General features: G+C 47.7%; 1 protein-coding gene across 1 annotated transcript in view; it reads right to left on the bottom strand.

The window, feature by feature from the left end:
• Positions 1 to 15,862: 15,862 nt before the first annotated feature.
• Positions 15,863 to 18,784, bottom strand: part of THOC2 (THO complex subunit 2) — a 279,522-nt gene continuing 276,600 nt past the window's right edge. The window contains exon 34 of the mRNA XM_075324880.1: positions 15,863 to 16,748. The gene's annotated coding sequence lies outside the window, so the exon portion shown is untranslated. The remainder of the gene's footprint in view (positions 16,749 to 18,784) is intronic.

Here is an 18,784-nt window from a genome sequence, read left to right on the forward strand (position 1 = left end):
ATAGTTTTACTATTCTGTGTTACTTACACGTCTCACTTTGGTAACAATACCTTTTATATCAAATAAGCTTCTCATGCAGATCAGTGTCCAGCCCATAGCCTGGAACAGCTCATTTACAAAAAAACAAAACATCGGCTTTAGCTGGAATTAGAAATTGGATCGCAGATATCAAGGTATCATTTTTATATGCCCATATAGACAACTTAGGAGGGTTGATCCTATGACAGATTCCCAGATCAACCTTGATTTCAATTAAAAACAAAGAACAGTTTAGTCTGTTTTGCGCGCGCGCTAGTCTTACCAAGTGGCATAGAGAGAATAGATGTGAGAGGGAGAAGCATTTCTCGGGTGGACATTCTAATTTGTTGGAAACTGTGACCATGAAAAAGTTTAGCTTCTCTTTTCCATGAGAACGTCCATATATACTGCAAAATACTGTTAATAAATCATAGTCCGACACACTGCCAGGCTTATTAGTACATATCAAACCGTGTACCACATCAAACTGACAAGACTGAAGATTGAGGTTAGGGAATGTTTTAGTGTCCTTATCTGTGTCATAACAGTTCTGGGCAAACACTGTGTAAATTATATAGGATGTCATAGGCAAGATCCAGAATTAGACTGTCACCCTGGTATTACGCTATAAATATTACTACTATTTTATTGTAAAGTTTTCCACTACATTGATATTGATGACCCCTCCTAAGGACACTGAGTTTAAAAGAGTTGTCTACTATTCGTACAACCTCTTTGCAATCACTATAGTTCCCTCATGTAAAATAGCAGTTATAGTCACCTCCAGTCAGGCGCCGTTGCAACGATGTCGGTGCCTGTTCTCCAAAGGCTCAGGTGACATGGTGTCACATGAGTCTTGCAGCCCATCAGCTGCCACTTCCCTCTCCCTTCTTTCAGACGAAATTGTCACCTATAAGAAATGAGAGCGGCTGCTGCCCTCTTCACCTCCTGCGGCTGTCAGTTACAGAGAAATGGCCACTGATTGGCTTCATGGCTCACATAGCATAATGTCATGTGAGCCTCAAGAGCAAGGTCCAATATCGCTAGTGCGGCATCTGCACCACAGGTGAGTATAAAAGTTATATTATATTGGGAAAATATGGTGATTGAGAAGGGGTTGTCAGAGTAGTGGATAACCCCTTTATGGGAGCCTGTCAAGTTAACCATGGAGTCTGATCTACCAAACGTCTGTCATAGAGCTGAACAGATTCATATACAGATAGTCTTGTGTTATAAAATAGGTTCTGTAGATTTTCTTGTAACCAGGATATATATGCAAGTTGGAACAGGGCTGAGGGCATAAAAAAAAAAAAAATACCTCACTGCTGAGAGCACTTGCCGCCCTGCTGCTATCCACCCACCATACGATCTGCTTCTGTCGTTGGGTGCACTGCATTCCATAGCCTCTAGTTTAGACACCGGGACCTACAGCCGTGTCCAGGCCTCAAAGGTTACTGAGCATCATAAAGTGCGCAGTGACGTCCAGGGCCTACACACAATGCGGCTCAGAATGGTGGAAATATGGTTGGATGGCGAGCAGTGAAGGGGAGTATTTTTTTTTTTTTGCTTTTAGCCAATTCTCACCTTTTCAGCTGCCTTTCTGCTCGCTGTCCAGTCCTCTTCCTCCCATTGTAGAGCACACTGTATCCCCAACCTCTTCACTATTGACCAGGTTCAGGCCTTAGAGGTAAATGCATTGTAACCTCATGACGCGCAAAGACCACTGGGGATTGGACGGAGCCAGAAGTTAAGGAGGTGCAGTCTTCAACACTGGGAAGAAGAGGGCACAAAAGGTTTTTTTATTTATATAAGTCATTACTCACATTGCCAACCTGTCTTCTTATTTTCGGCATCAGTCGCACCGCAACCCAGCCTCTTCACTATAGGCCACGACTTCCAGGTTTATACCTTCCGGAGTTTACTGTATGTCGATGATGCAAACTTATGCAGTGTGCTCCAGACTGGATGAGGCCAAATGTCCTATAATGAAGAGGCCGAAGATGCAGTATGCAACAGTGGAAAGGTGACCGGACAATAGCTAAGAAATCAGCAGTGAGGTGCGTATTAGAGTGAAGAGGCCGTAGATGCGGCATGCCCAACAACAGAGGAGGACTACACGGTGGCCATAGTGGTCAGTGGTATGTTAGGCTTTTTTCTTTTGACTATCTGATGCTCATAACTTGGGTGATGGACTATGTATAGATTGGTAGAGAAACATTCAGCAGAACTTTTATTTTATTCATTGAAACCTCCGCATATCGGCATAACAGTCAAGTCGGCAGTACTAGTCAAAAACAGGCAGCCTTACTTGTACAACTGTCCATGTGAAAATACAGTAGCTGTTGATCACCGATAAGGGCTAATCTTACAATAAAAAGGGATTTCAATGGAAAAAAATATATAAGTTTTGCTGAATCTTTTTTCGCAAACGTGCAGTAAGCATCTCAGCTCCTTATAAAGATATTGCTGGCTAATCTCACAATATATTCAATTAGGCCGGGGCCACACGGGGGACTACTACGATCCTCACATGACACTCAGCTCATGCTGGCAGCATAGCGTGAGCCGAGTGTTATGCGAGTGTCACTGCGACTTAGGTCCGATCATGCGATCGGACCTCAGCTGCGGGGGGGCGGGCCAGCACGGAGGAGGGGAGGGCCAGCGCTCGGGGAGGGGGGCCGGCGCTGCGGAGGGGAGGGATTTATCTCCCTCTATCCTCCGTTGTTGGCTATTGCCATTCTCGCCCTGCACTCGTGGTACACCGGTGTCCTGCGACAGTGCAGTGCGATTTTACTCTCGCCCCATACACTTGAATGGGTGCGAGAGAAACCAGGAACTCATTACAGTCACAGCATGCTGCGATTGTTTTCTCGGTCCGATTAGGGCTGAGAAAATAACTGCTCATGGGTGCTACACATAGGCTAATATTGGTCTGAGTGGAATGCGATATTTTATCGCATTCCACTCGCTCCGATTTTCATGCCGTGTGTCTTAGGCCTTAAACAGATTCCTTTTACATAATAACATGATAGGACCCATGATATTTCTGGTAAGGTACTGGATGCATAGTTAAATTGCTTTTGAGTATAGTCTCATCACTCTTAAGAAAACTGCAACAGCCCTTGGGTACTTTGTAGGAAACGTCAGCAGAGACCCACACCCAATAAGGAATAACGTTTGGAACACCATTCTAAGTCTGAACTGGGTGCAAAAACCTAAAAAAACATCACTATGGGGAGATAAGGTATGCACACCAGTGACTATGTAAGAGGAATACATGAAATAGCAGAAACTGCTGTGTGAATACTGACTTGAAAAATCCAATAGCTATATGTAAGAGTGAAAATGTGAAAAATGGAATCTGCATTACTGCCATGAACATATGAATAAAGAGAAATTTAGCTACTGAATTGATCAATGCAATAGAGCCCCAACACTACGCCAAAGTATTTCTCTACGTTGGGGTCCCTAGCTTGTGTGTGTCCTCTCATGCAGTTAAAAAAGTTACCGTGTATGGGAAGCTGAGACCCAGGCTATCTATGCGTATGATATGGATTGGCAATAGGTGTGAGTGGGGAGGGTTCACAAACGAAAAACTACTAACAATACGGAATAACGTTTGAAACACCATTCTAAGTCTGAACTGGGTGCAAAAACCTAAAAAAACATCACTATTGGGAGATAAGGTATGCACACCAGTGACTATGTAAGGGGAATACATGAAATAGCAGAAACTGCTGTGTGAATACTGACTTGAAAAATACAATAGCTATATGTAAGAGTGAAAATGTGAAAAATGGAATCTGCATTACTGCCATGAACATATGAATAAAGAGAAATTTAGCTACTGAATTGATCAATGCAATAGAGCCCCAACACTACGCCAAAGTATTTCTCTACGTTGGGGTCCCTAGCTTGTGTGTGTCCTCTCATGCATTTTTTTTAGGTTTTTGCACCCAGTTCAGACTTAGAATGGTGTTCCAAACGTTATTCCTTATTGTTAGTAGTTTTTCGTTTGTGAACCACTCACACTCACTCACTCACACCTATTGCCAATCCATATCATACGCATATATAGCCTGGGTCTCAGCTTCCCATACACGGTAAGTTTTTTAACTGCATGAGAGGACACACACAAGCTAGGGACCCCAACGTAGAGAAATACTTTGGCGTAGTGTTGGGGCTCTATTGCATTGATCAATTCAGTAGCTAAATTTCTCTTTATTCATATGTTCATGGCAGTAATGCAGATTCCATTTTTCACTCTTACATATAGCTATTGGATTTTTCAAGTCAGTATTCACACAGCAGTTTCTGCTATTTCATGTATTCCCCTTACATAGTCACTGGTGTGCATACCTTATCTCCCCATAGAGACCCACACCCAGTCTGATTAACAGTTTGGGGTTTTTTTTTTAAACCTGTTGCACACATTTGGAGACAATTGATTTGTTTCCTACTTAAATTTATATAATTTAAGTCTAAAAATAATTTTGTTTAATCAATATATTCACCATTTGCATTCTACAGCCTCTGATATCCACTATTGCTGGTTACAGAACAATGGTATCTGGTAGAGTTCACTCTGATTTATGACCACAGATCACATCGAAGTTGAATGTTCCAGTAATCAAAGAGCTGGTAAAAAAAAAACAAAAACCCAAATAGTGAATTTAAAGAAAAAAAATAAAATTGTGCCCCCAAAAAGGCGGACAACCTAATTAAAGGCGTGTGCCAATAAACATTTCCAGAAAGATGCATTCAGCTTATCAATCTGCTGTGGGGGGTTTAGATATCAGCTCATTGGAATACATGAATGAAACTTTCATCTTGATCCCTACTGTAGACCTAGGGCCACGTGCACACGTTGAGTATTTGATGAGGTTTTTCCTTCAGTATTTGCAAGCCAAAGCCACGAGTGGAACAATGACAGGAAAAGTATTCTAGAAACACATCACCACCTATGTATTATTCACCTACTCATGGTTTTGGGTACAAATACTCAAAGTGTGCACGTGGCCTAACAAGCAGGTTTTATATAGTGTATGACTCAAGTCTGGAGAAAATCTGACAAAATGTGGCCCAAGTTGTTGCTGTAGCAAGTTTTAAACTTGAGATGCACCAATATATTGGTGCAAAAAAGTGGTCTAAAATTAACTGAAGAGGTGGTGCAAAGCAACACGGTGTCTAAAGATGCACCGAGCCAATCAGCATGAGCCACTGTGATAAATTTGGTGCATTTTCAGTTTTCACTGTGCAAATATAGAACAGGATTAGTAAACCTGCCCCCAATGAAGCTACATGTGCGGTAACATATTCCTACTACCTAGATCCTATAGTACAGATCATTAGTGATGGGCGAGCATGCTCACCACTTCTTGTTACTCGATAGAGCATTGGGTTGTGCGGACAACTCAAGTCCAGAGTATAATAGAAGTCAATGGGAAACTCAAGCATTTTCAAACTTCAATGCTTGAGGCACAATCGAGTAACAAGCTGCAACGCGCACACTCACCCATCACTACAGATCGTCGTCAAGTGTAAAGCATTCAATGCTACTTTTGCTCACAATCCCTTGACACATTTGATAGACTTTCAGAGACAAAATCTAAGGAACATCACGGTGCCTCTTGCCAAGTACATAACTGCAATATTGGCCAAATCTTCAGATTTTGATGGGACTATCCGATCATCTGATGTGTATGGGGGCCAGTTGACTGTATCCAGACAGATGATGCCAGGTAGGAGAAGCATTGTGCAGTTAGAACTTCAATGATCTATCCTTTTGTTTGGAAGAGAGATAAGGAGATACCAGAGAAGTGCGACATGAGCTTTCCCCTCTCTGACCATGGAAAACATGCATGCTTAATGGTGGTGTCACACACAGCGACGACGACAATGACATCGCTGCTAAGTCGCCATTTTCTGTGACGTAGCAACGACCTCAACAGCGACGTCACTGTGTGTGACACATAACGATCAGACCCCTGCTGCGAGATCGCTGCTCGCTCTTGAATATTCCAGGTCATTTTTTGATCGCTGCTATCCCGCTGCGCCACATGCATCCTTGTGTTTTACACCGCAGCAGCGACGGTCGCGACGACTTTGAAGGCAGTGACGTAGGACTAAAGGCAGGACAAGGGCGTGTTTTTGCGGTGTATTTTACAACGCACCCACAACTCCGATTGGTGTAACAGTGTTCCGATTGAGTAACTTGCCGAAGGCGTTACAGTGATTTAATTCTTTAAGTTCCATTCTTTGTTCCACGTAGTAGAGTCTCTGTCTGGTGTCGCTACTGTGTTGTTCTTTTTTGTGTCTTCCTTTGTTTGGCACGGTCACCCAATCAGGTGCCGCAGTATTGATCACCAATAGGAAGAGAGGGGCGTGAAAAAGGCAACGCAAAGGCGCTGTAGCGATCACCAATCGGAACAGTGGGGCGTGAAAAGAGGCAACGCAAAACATGTCTAGGGGTAAACACCACGCCTCTATCAAGGTCTGAGTCGTTGCACAGACACGTCCCAACGACCGTCGAGGTCGCTATGATCGCTGCCCCGTCGCTGCTTAAAATTACATGTTTGACAGCTAACTAGCGATCATGTAAGGTCGCTGTTACGTCACAGGAAATGGTGACGTAACAGTGACGTCGTTGTCAGTCGTTGTGTGTGAACCCAGCTTAAGGCAGGTTTCACATTTGCGTCGTTTTGACGGAAACAGAATCCAGCACAGATGCAGTACAGTTCATTTATTGACAGTGGAAGCGCGACACCATGTAGACACATGCGGTTGTGTATGAAGCACACAACCGCATGTTGTCGCGCTTCCACTGTAAATAAACTGTACTGCATCTATGCTGGATTCAGTTTCCGTCAAAATGACGCAAATGTGAAACCGGCCTGTGGTAAATTACTGCACCATAAAAAGCAGCTTTTGTAATTGGACAATAATCAGATGCTGGGATATGTGATCTAGTAATCTGGAAATAAGGGGCAGTAATAAATGATTTTTGGTACTCCCCATAAAATCTTTCTCATAGTCTTGGGGGACAGTGGAATCATGGGTTAGTCTGCCGCAATCGGGAAGCTGACACAAAGCATCTTAAAAAATAAATAAATAAATAATTGGCTCCTCCATAGCAGCCTATATCTCGCCTACTGGCAGACATGTTAGTGAGAAGGCATTGGGAGCAACAAAAGAACTAAAGCATGAAAAAAATAAAGAAAAAACACCACAAGGGAAAAAAACAAACTTGAATGCACTCTAGACCGGCACTGTGCCCCCCAATTAAGACGATGAGAGAGAGATTTTAATGGTATGAACCAAAAGAAGGGAATTTTGTTACTTACCGTAAATTCCTTTTCTTCTAGCTCCTATTGGGAGACCCAGACGATTGGGTGTATAGCTACTGCCTCCGGAGGCCACACAAAGCATTACACTAAAAAGTGTAAGGCCCCTCCCCTTCTGGCTATACACCCCCAGTGGGATCACTGGCTCACCAGTTTTAGTGCAAAAGCAAGAAGGAGGAAAGCCAATAACTGGTTTAAACAAATTCACTCCGAAGTAACATCGGAGAACTGAAAACCATTCAACATGAACAACATGTGTACCCGAAAACAACCAAAAATCCCGAAGGACAACAGGGCGGGTGCTGGGTCTCCCAATAGGAGCTAGAAGAAAAGGAATTTACGGTAAGTAACAAAATTCCCTTCTTCTTCGGCGCTCCATTGGGAGACCCAGATGATTGGGACGTCCAAAAGCTGTCCCTGGGTGGGTAAAGAAATACCTCATGTTAGAGCTGCAAGACAGCCTTCCCCTACGGGGAGGCAACTGCCGCCTGCAGGACTCTTCTACCTAGGCTGGCGTCCGCCGAAGCATAGGTATGCACCTGATAATGTTTGGTGAAAGTGTGCAGACTCGACCAGGAAGCTGCCTGGCACACCTGTTGAGCCGTAGCCTGGTGCCGTAATGCCCAGGACGCACCCACGGCTCTGGTAGAATGGGCCTTCAGCCCTGATGAAACCGGAAGCCCAGTAGAACGGTAGGCTTCAAGGATTGGTTCCTTGATCCATTGAGCCAGGGTGGATGTTGCAGCCTGCGATCCCTTGCGCTGACCAGTGACAAGGACAAAGAGTGCATCCGAGCGGCGCAGGAGCGCCGTGCGGGAATGTAGATTCTGGGTGCTCTACACCAGATCCAACAATGCAAAGCCATTACATATCGATGAAATGGAGAAAAGGAAGGTAAGGAGATATCCTGATTGTGATAAAAAGGGGATACCACCTTAGGGAGAAACTCTCGGATCGGACGCAGCACTACCTTATCTTGGTGAACACCAGGAAGGGAGCTCTGGATGACCGCGCTGCTAGTTCTGACACTCTCCGAAGAGACGTGACCGCTACCAGAAAGGCCACTTTCTGTGAAAGTCGAGAAAGTGAAAACAACCCTCAGAGGCTCGAAGGGCGGCTCCTAGAGAGCAATTAATACCCTGTGCAGATCCCATGGGTCTGACGGCCTCTTGTACGGAGGGACAATGTGATAATCCCCCTGCAGGAACGTGCGTACCTGAGGAAGTCGTACTAGGCGCTTCTGAAAGAATACCGACAGCGCTGCGACTTGTCCTTTAAGGGAGCCGAGCGACAAACCTTTTCCCAATCCAGATGCAGGAAGGGGGGAAAAAGGAGACAATGCAAATGGCCAGGGAGACACTCCCTAAGCAGAGCACCAAGATAAGAATAACTTCCACGTCTTGTGGGAGATTTTTGCAGACGTCGGCTTCCTAGCCCGTCTCATGGTGGCAATGACGTCTTGAGATAATCCTGAAGACGCTAGGATCTCGGACTCGATGGCCACACAGTCCGGATCAGGGCCGTAGAATTCAGTGGAAAGAACGGCCCTTGGGACAGTAAGTCTGGCCGGACTGAGAGTGCCCACGGTTGGCCGACCGTGAGATGCCACAGATCCGGGACCACGACCTCCTCGGTCAGTCTGAGACGACGAGGATGGCGCGGCGGCAAGCGGAGCTGAGCTTGCGTAGCACTCTGGGCAACAGTGCCAGAGTAGGAAACACATAGGGTAGCTGGAACTGCGACCAATCCTGAACTAGGGCGCCTGCCGCCAGAGCTCTTTGCTCGTGAGACCGCGCCATGAAAATCGGGACCTTGTTGTTGTGCAGAGACGCCATTAGGTCGACGTCCGGCATCCTCCAGCGGCTACAGATTTCCTGACACCATACTGGGTGCAGAGGCCATTCCCCTGCGTCCATGCCCAGGCGACTGAGGAAGTCTGCTTCCCAATTTTCTACGCCCGGGATGTGAACTGCGGATATGGTGGATGCTCTGTCCCCCACCCACATCAGAATCCGCCGGATTGCCTGGTAGGCTTGGCGATGCGTGTTCCGCCTTGGTGGGCGATGTCTGCCCCCGCTGTGGAATTGTCCGACTGAATTCGGATCTGTTTTCCTTCCAGCCACTGCTGGAAGGCTTGCAGGGCAAGATGCACTGCCCAGATTTCCAGAACATTGATCTGAAGGATGGACTCCTCTGGAGAGAGTCCTTGACCGTCTGAGAAGGGAAACGTTCCTTTCTAGGGACGTCGACTCCCCAACCCATTGGCAAAGCATGTCCCATTGAAGTGGACGCAGTGAAACTGCGCGAAAGTGACTGCCTCTGCATGAGGCGTCTTAAGGGGTGTGACTGGCCTTGAAGGAGAGACTGCACCCCCGTCTGTAGTGAACGCTGCTTGTCCAGCGGAAGCTTCACTATCGCTGAGGGAGTGTGAAACTCCATGCCCAGATATGTCAGCGATTGGGTCGGTGCCCGATGTAACCTTGAAAAGTTGATGATCCACCCGAAACTCTGGAGAGTCTCCAGCGCCACGTTCAGGCTGTGTTGGCATGCCTCTTGAGAGGGTGCCTTGACAAGTGGATCGTCCAGTAAGGATCACAGAGTGACCCTGAGAGTGCAGGACTGCTCCCACTGCTGCCCTGAACTTGGTGAAAACCCGTAGGGCTGTCGCCAGACCGAAGGGCAGGGCTACGCCCTGAAGATGCTCGTCTTCAATAACGAAACGTAGCAAACGCTGGTGCTCTGGAGCAATCGGCACGAGGGGATAAGCATCCTGATGTCTATTGATGCTAGGAAAATCTCCTTGAGACATTGAGGCAATGACGGAGCGGAGGGTTACATCCGGAACCGCCTGGCCTTCACGTGCTTGGTGAGCAGTTTTAGGTCCAGAACGGAACGGAAAAAGCCACCCTTTTTTGGCACCCCAATAAGATTGGAGGAAAAAAACGTGTCTTGTTCCTGAAGAGGAACAGGGATTACCACTCCTTCTGCCTGCAGAAGAGCATCGGCTCGGTGGGGGGTGTGGGGGGGGGGCAGCTGAAGAATGGAGCCGGAGGACGAGAACAGAGCTCTATCCTGTACACGTGAGACACAATGTCTCTCACCCACCGGTCTGTGACCTGTGGCAGCTAAATGTACCCAGAAGCGGGAGATTCTGCCACCAACCGCGGATGCGGGGAGAGAGAGCTGAAATACATGAGGAGATCGCCTTGGCAGCGGTTCCTCCTGCTGCCTTCCTTGGGCGTGAATGAGCCCGGCCGGAATCTGAGCCCCTCTGAGCCTTTTGAGCCCTTTTAGACGAGTACAATTGGGACTTGCCCGAGCCTGGGAAGGACCAACCTCGACTGTCCCCCCAGGACAGCATTACTAGGGTAAGTCGCAATGCAGACATTGCGAGGTTAAGGACACCACCTGCGGCACAGATGTACATGTGCTCAAGACCAGCTGCGCAAGACCAGCTGAAATAGGTTAGGGTGCCCATACGGCTGCGAATGCCGGAGCAACCGACACGCTGATAGCTTCACAGACAGATTTCAACCAGAGGTCTATCTGTCTGTCAATGGCATCTTTAAGTGAATTCCCATCTCCCCTGCAACTATGGATCTAGCCGCAAGCCTGGAGATTGGGGGATCCACCTTTGGACCCTGGGTCCAGGACTGTACCACATCAGGGTAAAGGGATAACGTGCCTCCTTAATACGTTTGGAGAAAACGGTTATCTGGTAAGCGTGGTGTTTCTGAACTGCGTCTCTGAAGTCAGCGTGGTCAGAAAAAAGTACTCAATCTACGCATGAGTACTGAAAAAGGATTTCTCCTGCTGTGAAGCTGACTCCTCCACTGGGGGAGCTGAGGGAGAAATATGCAACATTCCATTGATGGACGCTATAAGATCATTCACTATGGCGTCCCCATCCGGTGTATCCGGATTGAGAGCGGTGTCAGGACCAAAGCCCTGATCAGCTACGTCTGCCTCATCATACAGAGAGTCGTCCTGCTGGGACCTTGACCAGTGATGAAGCCGAGTGTCGTACCCAGCGAGCTAGCTTAGGCTGTCTGGGACTGCCGTCCGTGTCAGAGCCTTCACCCTGGAATGCCTGGGACCCCCCGGAGTACTGAGTACGTTCCAAATGAGGGTGGCCAGGGAGCATTAATCAAGATTGCCCATGGCCTGTCTGGAGTGCAAAGTCTCCATCCCATGACAATCTCCGTCCCTGTCCCTGGACAGGGTTCACAGGTGGTTTCTTTGGCCACTTCTAGTAGAGACCCCGGCTGACCAAGTGCTACAGGGGAGCATTGCCCACAATGGGGGTCAGTGAAACCTGCCGGTGGAACAGTATCTGCAGGAAAAGCAGCATAGAAAGCCTGCGTTGCTTTTTTGCTGCTGTATTCTAGTCATCTATGCAATGTACAACATACAAGCATAAACACTTCAGCACATGCAATACAAGCAGCATAGAAAGCCTGTGCCTTGGCACCCTTGCTTTTTTGCTGCTGTTGTCCAGCCATCTAGGAGAATATAGCCCAGAGTAGCGACCGTACAGTGCAATGTATAGCATACAAGCATATATACAAATGAACACTTCAGCACATGCAATACAAGCAGCCTATAAAGCCTGTGCCTTGGCACCCATGCTTTTTTGCTGCTGTTGTCCAGCCATCTAGGAGAATATAGCCAAGAGTAGCGACCGTACAGTGCAATGTATAGTATACAAGCATAAGTACAAATGAACACTTCAGCACATGCAATACAAGCAGCCTAGAAAACCTGTGCCTTAGCACCCTTGCGTTTTTGCTGCTGTTATCTCGCCATCTAGAAGGTCATATAGCCAAAGATAGCGACCTACAGTGCAGTGTATAGCATACAGGCATAAAATACAAATGGACACTTCGGTAGTTAGTGGGGTCAGCACTTCAGGTGCTGCTTACCGCCCGCCTATAACGCGGGTGTGTGGTCGCCAGAGCTCTGTGTTGGTTGCCCAGAGCATGTCTCCGTTCCCCAGCTCGGACGGCGTGCAGGAATGGCTGCCGGCGTCCTTCTTCAGCTCGTGTGACGAGGGGCGGGCCGTGGGCGTGCCCCAGACAAGAGCGGGAAACTGGCGTCCCACTGTGTCCAGTGAAGGGGGCTGGAGAATGCAAAGCAGACTCCAGCCCTCGGCGCTGACTGTCTGTACAGCGTCCCGCCTCACCCCTGACTGGCAGGGCTGGAGGCGGGAACGAAACGAAAACTAGGCCGCAAAGCCGGGGACTCGAGTAATAAGCGCGGCCGTCCATGTGCACGGCCAGCGTGGAAGTCCCCGGCGCACCACAAGTCCCAGCCGCGCCACAGTGTAAAAAACACCAAGCAACGGCCGGCGCGGCAGTTCCCAATACATAAAGTCACTCAGCAAAGCTGTAGTGACTAATAGCACGAGCGCTCTGCGCTGTTGCCCCCGGCGCACTAACACTCCCAGCAATGCTGGTGTGTGTGTGCGCGCTTGCCCGGGGACACAGAGTACCTTAATGTAGCAGGGCCTGTCCCTGACGATACTCCGCTCCATATCCAGCAGGTTCTCTGGGTCTGTGGATGGAGCCCGGTCTCAGTGCCTGGAGACCTGTAAGATCCCACTTCACCCAGAGCCCTGAGGGGGGATGGGGAAGGAAAACAGCATGTGGGCTCCAGCCTCCGTACCCGCAATGGGTACCTCAACCTTACAAACCGCAAGTGGGGTGAGAAGGGAGCATGCTGGGGGCCCCATATGGGCCCACTTTTCTTCCATCCGACATAGTCAGCAGCTGCTGCTGACTAAACAGTGGAGCTATGCGTGGATGTCTGACCTCCTTCGCACAAAGCAGAAAACTGGTGAGCCAGTGATCCCACTGGGGGTGTATAGCCAGAAGGGGAGGGGCCTTACACTTTTTAGTGTAATGCTTTGTGTGGCCTCCGGAGGCAGTAGCTATACACCCAATCGTCTGGGTCTCCCAATGGAGCGCCGAAGAAATCTTCATTTCTTGGTCACTTCTCTGGGGGGACACAAACCATGTGACGTCCTAAAGCAATCCCCTGGGTGGGGATAAACAAAAAAAAAAAACAACTAGCCTGTTAGCACCTCAGTAGAAATAAGCGTACTTGAGGAAATTTGGGTTGGGCAGGTCAAGCTGAACTTTAGTAGTTCGGTTCTGGACCCAAACGTGACCTGAACTTCATTTGAAGTCACATGGAGCTTGTCATTGACAGATCACTTCCCCGTGGGGTGGGCAGAATTTATTCCACTTTTTTTGTGCTTGGTGCACACTACATCAGATCATGCTGTTGTTACCCCCAGTGTGAGCCATGCAAACACTGCAAAGGCTCGAACTGGGCCGAGCACCGAGCGTACCCGAGCACAGTGATGCTTGCGTGAGTGGTTTGCCTTCGTAAAGCACCTGAACTTTGTTTTCTTGGTAAAGTCTGAGATTCTACCGAACACCGAACTTGGTTTGCTCATCTCGACACCTAAGCTAACCAACTGAGGTTCAAACTCATGTCTGCCTCCAAATCACACTAAGCTAAGGAGGAGGCCTGGTGATATTAGGGGAGGCATAGTCTGCTGAGCCGGAGTAAACTTTATTTTGTTAGCAGAGTAGCCCATAGTTCATGTGTTCCCAAATGATGTGACCAACAAACCTTAAGGCCTCGTCACACTAAGCAACATCGCTAGCAACATCGCAGCTAAGGAACAACTTTTGTGACGTAGCAGCGATGTTGCTAGTGATGTTGCTGTGTGTGACATCCAGCAACAACCTGGCCCCTGCTGTGAGGTCGTTGGTTGTTGCTGAATGTTCTGTGCAATTTTTTAGTTGTTGCTCTCCCGCTGTGAAGCACACATCGCTGTGTGTGACAGCGAGAGAGCAACAACTGAATGTGCAGTGAGCAGGAGCCGGCTTCTGCGGACGCTGGTAACCACGGTAAACATTGGGTAACGAAGAAGCCCTTACCTTGGTTACCCGATATTTACCTTCGTTACCAGCGTCCGCCGCTCTCCGCACACGTAGCCACAGTACACATCGGATAATTAACCCGATGTGTACTGTGGCTAGGAGTGCAGGGAACATGAGCCGGCACTGACAGCTGAGACCGGCGGACGCTGGTAACGAAGGGAAATATCGGGTAACCAAGGTAAGGGCTTCTTGGTTACCCGATGTTTACCGTGGTTACCAGCGTCCGCAGAAGCCGGCTCCTGCTGCCTGCACACGTAGCAGAGTACACATCGGGTAATTAACCCGATGTGTACTGTGGCTAGGTGTGCAGGGAGCCAGCACTAAGCGGTGTGCGCTGGTAACCAAGGTTGGTTACCCGATATTTACCTCAGTTACCAAGCGCAGCATCGCTTCCACGCGGCGCTGCTGGCTGGGGGCTGGTCACTGGTGAGATCTGCCTGTGTGACAGCACACCAGCAACCCGTGTAGTGACGCTCCAGCGATCCCTGCCAGGTCAGGTTGTTGGTGGGATCGCTGGAGCGTCGCTTAGGCGGGCTTTGCACGTTGCGACATCGCAAGCCGATGCTGCGATGTCGCACACGATATTGTACCTGCGACGAGGGCGGGGACTATCTTGTGAAAGCTGGCGTAGCGAAAATTATCGCTACGCCAGCTTCACATGCACTCACCTGCCCTGCGACCGTCGCTCTGGCTGGCGACCCGCCTCCTTATTAAGGGGGCGGGTCGTGCGGCGTCACTGCGACGTCACACGACAGGCGGCCAATAGGAGTGGAGGAGCGGAGGGGCGGAGATGAGCAGGACGTAAACATCCCGCCCACCTCCTTCCTTCCGCATAACCTACGGAAGCCGCGGTGACGCCGGTAGATGTTCCTCGCTCCTGCGACTTCACACACAGCGATGTGTGCTGCCGCAGGAGCGAGGAACAACATCGGACCGTCGCGTCAGCGTAATTATGGATTACGCTGACGCTGCACCGATGATACGATTACGACGCTTTTGCGCTCGTTAATCGTATCATCTAGGCTTTACACACTGCGATGTCGCATGCGATGCCGGATGTGCGTCACTTTCAATTTGACCCCACCGACATCGCAGGTCACCTTAGTGTGACATCTCACCAGCGACCTCCTAGCAACTTACCAGCGATCCTTATCAGGTTGTATCGTTGTTGGGATCGTTGGTAAGTTGTTTAGTGTGACTGGGCCTTTAGTCTTTACTTCCTCTATGGGGTCTGCGGAGGTCACTGACAATTACTACCCTTAGACAGAAGCTGCACATTGTCATGTGTTTGCAAAGTAAAGCAACAATGTCTATAAAGCAGACATGGAGAAACAACCAGTAATCCTATAGTGAGAAAAAATGTCATGTACTATCGCCTTTTCTCCAAACTTTTTAGATCAATACCCCTTTAAGAACGTTCCCCAGAAATAAAACAAATGAAATGCCAAGATGTTGTGAGTACCGTGGTCCCGGCGGCGTGCAACTCAGCCAGTAAAATGGATGATAAATATACAATAAAGAACAATCCACACAATGATTTACGACCCATTCAGAAAACTATTGTTTATTTAGAAAAAAAGCTTACACTGGTAGAATTCAGCAGTTAAAAATTTTCTTTAAAAAAGTCTTTGAAACTTTTCACACTATATTTCGGCGGTACAAAGCTCCTGTACGTGTATATTTAAACCCTAATTTCTCGTGAGTGACATTTATTCTCCCTTGACATATATATAGATATATATATATATATATAAAAAAAATAAAAAATTAAAATAAAATAAAAAAAAAAAGACAAAACACATTATGACAATAAAAATTGTATTTGGCGCACTTCCCCTCATTCTGTTCAGATACGCAACGTTCTACGCAATATACAAACAATTGCTCTCGTTTAGCAGGGAAACAGTGCTCCGCATACCCTGCGTACAAGGCAGGGTAATAAATAAAACTGAGGTTAAATGAGGTAAATTCAAAATCTGTTGAATAATTGTTTATTTCCGGTTGCAACAATTAAAAAGGATGCATTTTTATGGCAAATAATTGCTAAGTTTCAGGCAGTTTTATTTTTTTTTTCAGACAACCTAAAAGAAACTGTACACAGAAAATGAAACCTTATTTGCGCTGCGGCGATCCTCCGTTTGTAGCACATTGTGCTTAAAATTATGGAATAGGTAAACACTTTCAGCCATGTACTGAAAAAAAATGTAAAAGAGAAAAAAAACTAGCAAGACATTAAAATACAGTAATGCACAACTTGAACATTTACTTGATGGTGAGGAAAAAAAGAAAAAAAAATGAAATTAATAATTTAAGAAGACGCAATTGGGCCTCTTCATTCAAAAATAAGTGTGCAATTAATATTGTGGTAAATACGCCTGGATACAGCGCGTCATCTTCCGGCTGCAGGATCCCATGAATTCGTTCAAGGTGGTTTCTGTGGAGGGAAGAGAAAATGCAGTTACATTCCTGTGATAAGGTCTCTCACCCCATGACCCATATTATAGTTTTTTCTGTAGGCTGTGGGATCTCCTCAACTCCACAGATCCAAATGGATGGCGAATTGTCCCAAGAGACAAAACATTTAAGAGCTCACAGAACCTTTCTGCTATACATTCCCATTCTAGTGTCCGTGAGGGGTAAGGAAGGAAAGCCCTGAAATCCGAAAAACCCAAAACGTCAGTAGCCAAGGAATGAATGATAATCGAGCCACTCTGTGACTCCACTATAGAAGCCCATGCCATGGACACTGATCCTGTTATGTCAGGGATGAGGCAGGTCCCAGTCAGCTGCATTGTAGCATCTGTATTAGAGCTACATTACAGTGGCACCTTGCTTAACGAGAACAATCCGTTCTGGGAGTGGCTTGTAAACCAAGTTAGTCGTCTAACAAAGCAAAATTTCCCATAGGAAATAATGCAAGCTCAGACAATTCGTTCCACAACATGTTCAATGTCCCATCCTGGTCCCCTATTGTGCCATTCCACACATGTACAAGCACACACACACACTCACCTCACGTTCCCTCGCCAGCCTCCTGGTTCTTGTAGTCCGCCGGTACAGGATATTTATCGGGTAACCATCGCGACCGATGTCGGAGCTTCCGCTGCTAGTGCACTGATGTCAAAGGTAGGAGCCGCTTGCCTCTGTTTGGTCAGCGTGCTGCCTTTGAGAAGTGGCTGACAGCGGAAGTTATTATTATTATTATTATTTATTATTATAGCGCCAGTAAGTTCCTCCATCATCGCGATTATTACCAAATACATATCCTGTACCAGCGAACTACAAGAACCAGGAGGCCGGCGATGGAACGGAAGGTTAGCTGAGCATAATATGTGTATGTTTGTGCGTGTTTGTGCTGACTGCAAGAGCGGGTCAGAGAGCGGTGGATGTACGGAACCGGAAGTGTGTGCGGTGAGTATTTCCTCGTACAGCAAAGCATGCTTGTAAACGGAGTTACAAATTTACAGCAAGCTTTACTCGTATAGCGAAATACTCACACACCAAGTTACTTGTAAACCGAGGTTCCACTGTATCTCGATTCACCACCAGATTTTATGGAGATCAAAGAAGGAATCACGAAAAGTCTGGGTATCGCAGCACTTGTATAGATGCTAAACGCTTGTGCCATTAACAACATTCATCACCTATACACCAGAAAGATCATGAATGTATCATAACAGGGGTATGGCTGCTGAGACCCCCACCAACTTCAAGAACAGAGCCGAATTCACCAGCGTTCATAGTGGCAGCGAGCATGTGCAAGCACTACTCTTAAGCGGGCTTTACACTAGACGATAGATTGTGCGATATGTCGTTGGGGTCACGGTTTTCGTGACGCACATCCGGCATACCGTACGACGTCGTCTCGTGTGACACCTCCTAGCAACGCAGTATCGCTCACAAATCGTGAGTCGTGTACTCGTCGCTAGGTTTCATAAAATTGTTTAATTAAAATGGCGGCTGTTGTTCATCGTTTCCGTGGCATCACACGTTGCTCCGTGTGACACCACGGGAACGATGAACAGCAGCTTTACCTGCCTCCCGAGGCACCCGCCGGCTTAATAGACGGAAGGAGGTGGGCGGGATGTTTACATCCCACTCATCTCCGCCCCTCCGCTTCTATTGGCTGCCTGCCGTGTGACGTCGCTGTGACGCCGAACGTCCCGCCCACTCAAGGAAGTGGACGTTCGTCGCCCACAGCGAGGTCGTCCGGAAGGTAAGTACGTGTGACGGGGGTTAAACGAGTTTGTGCGCCATGGGCAACTAATTGCACGTGACGCAAAAACGACGGGGGCGGGTACGATCTATCGTCTCGTGTAAAGCAGGCTTTAGACCCTGAGCGCATGCGGTGTTTTTTGCTGCATTTCTGGGTGCAGTCTGTTGCCCAAAACTGCATGCATTGCCATCCCCAGCAAAGTCTATGAGAATTCGGAAAAGCTGTGCGCATGTTGCTTCTTTTTTGCGAGCAGT

This window comes from Anomaloglossus baeobatrachus, chromosome 9 (assembly GCF_048569485.1).
Source record: "Anomaloglossus baeobatrachus isolate aAnoBae1 chromosome 9, aAnoBae1.hap1, whole genome shotgun sequence".
Lineage (NCBI taxonomy): Eukaryota > Metazoa > Chordata > Amphibia > Anura > Aromobatidae > Anomaloglossus > Anomaloglossus baeobatrachus.